Raw genomic sequence first — 1,956 nt, 5'->3', positions numbered from 1 at the left:
TTCATAAACATTATGAGTCCTCAGTTTCCTCTAAACTGATTTTTCAACTTCCTTCAACTATTAAAGGAGAAAAGGCTGAAAAGGCTGTTTTACATCACTGCAGATTATCTATGTCAGTAAGAGCTAGATTCATGAATCCAATTGAAGGAGTTATTTGCATGAACAATCCTGCATCACTCCTGACATCATTTCCCAGTGAAGGACATTCCCAGTCTGTCCCAATGTGAAATTTTCCTATCAAGGACTGTTCATTTTCCACTAATAATAGCATGTAATGATGAAGTCATACAGAAATATAGGCTGGAGAGGGCCTCCGGAGATCATCTGGTTCAGCCCTTACTCATATAGCAACTTCTCCAGCCCTATAAAATCAAACTATCTGATCTACAGATCTGTCCTCAGGTCTATAGCTAATCTCTGGAAGGCCAAGATGATCTTTTATGTGGAGCACAATTGCTTCACTTCTACTTTTATTTATTTATTTATTTCTTGAATAGCCTGCAACTGTCCATTGCAGTACTTGAGTCACATGAGCTATCTCACCAAATTTCTCTACTTCCAAAGATATCGTAATTCTGAGACTGCACATGGAGACTGCACATTCCTTGTTTGTTTCCCAGAATGCAAGTACTGGCATAAGTGCACTTGATAAGATATGACATCTGTTTCTTGTCTTTGAGGGGAGTGTGGAAGCTACCCCCATGGCAGTTTCGGCTTGTCCCCTGGGCCATTGTTTGTATCCAAGCTTTGGACACCACTCCCAAAATAATCTAACTGAAAGCCACTTCAATAAGTTAGTTAGCCTGTTAATAAAGATGTCATTGCCCCTATCTGATAAGTGGATCCCATCCCTCTACCGTAACCCACAGTCTTTGAAGAGTATCTTCATGGTCATGGAAGCCAAAACCCTGCTGGCAACAACAGCTATGCAGCCAGATGTTGATATGTGTGATATTCCTGGTTTTGCCTGCTCTTCCTTCTGACTGGCAACCCTGAGTAGAAAATAACCTGAGGGAGTGTCCCCTTTACTTCAGCCCTTAGATCTCTGCAGTCCTGTTTGATTCTGTAAACATATTTTTTGTTTGATAGGTAACTGGATCCAATATAATTATAATAAGAACACCTTTCTATACAAAAAGTCCAAGTAAATAATCTGATTATTTCCTGTGTATTCATGTGAGTTAACCCACAACCATTTTTAAAAATTATTATTTAATTAAATTATTGTTTTCCAGTTGAAATCTGTTCTGTCAGAATTTTCAAACAGTCCACTTAAAGACATATGAACGTAAAAAAAAAAAAACCAAAAAATAAAAATCCTGTTTTCCTGGCTGACAGATTCGTTCCTGCTTCATGGTATTCAAAGGGAAACCGGCCCCCACGGCTTATCATTCCGGCTCACCCTGTGCTGCAGGCTCCAAAAAATCACCGGCTTGGCTTAAGCACTGGGAGACCCGGGGATATGGCACCATTCCTCTGGGGGCTTTATGGTTTTGGGGCTGCTATGGGGCAAATTTCCAGCATTTCTTTGCCACAGGTGCTCTGGAAAGTGTTTGAGTTTTGAAGCGGAGACTGCCACGTGCTGCCCTGCCCCTGGGAGATGGTGCGTTGGGGTGCACAGAGGCGCTGCTGGCCCCCCCCGTGGGAGCAGAGCACCGGCGGCAAGTCCTGCCAGCCTTGTCCTCGGCCAGCGGGAATTCACTGGGAGATGCTGAGCAAAATCCCCCGGGCTGCCCCGGCAAGCACAGCACGCTGGGGGGGCCACGCACCCCACTGCAGCACAGAGGGTCCCTCCAGCTCCTCCAGTCCCTCGCTTGGGGAGCTCCTCTTTCCATGGCACCGCTCCCTTTCCCAGGGCTGGGCAGCGGGAACGGCGGTGCTGAGCCCCCACGAGAGCCACGGCCTCGAGGCCTGGCCCCTCGTGCTGCCCGGGGCACACGAGAGCTCCGTGCGATG

General features: G+C 46.3%; 1 protein-coding gene across 1 annotated transcript in view; it reads right to left on the bottom strand.

Moving 5' to 3' along the window:
* Positions 1 to 1,591, bottom strand: part of CBFA2T3 (CBFA2/RUNX1 partner transcriptional co-repressor 3) — a 25,676-nt gene extending 24,085 nt beyond the window's left edge. Inside the window, exon 1 of the mRNA XM_035895199.1 lies at positions 1,581 to 1,591. The gene's annotated coding sequence lies outside the window, so the exon portion shown is untranslated. The remainder of the gene's footprint in view (positions 1 to 1,580) is intronic.
* Between the last annotated feature and the right edge of the window lie 365 nt (positions 1,592 to 1,956).

The sequence above is a fragment of the Egretta garzetta genome, unplaced genomic scaffold, assembly GCF_000687185.1.
Source record: "Egretta garzetta isolate BGI_Z169 unplaced genomic scaffold, ASM68718v1 scaffold395, whole genome shotgun sequence".
Taxonomy (NCBI): domain Eukaryota; kingdom Metazoa; phylum Chordata; class Aves; order Pelecaniformes; family Ardeidae; genus Egretta; species Egretta garzetta.
Note: the sequence above shows the minus strand (reverse complement) of the source record. Positions and strands in the feature narration are given on the sequence as shown.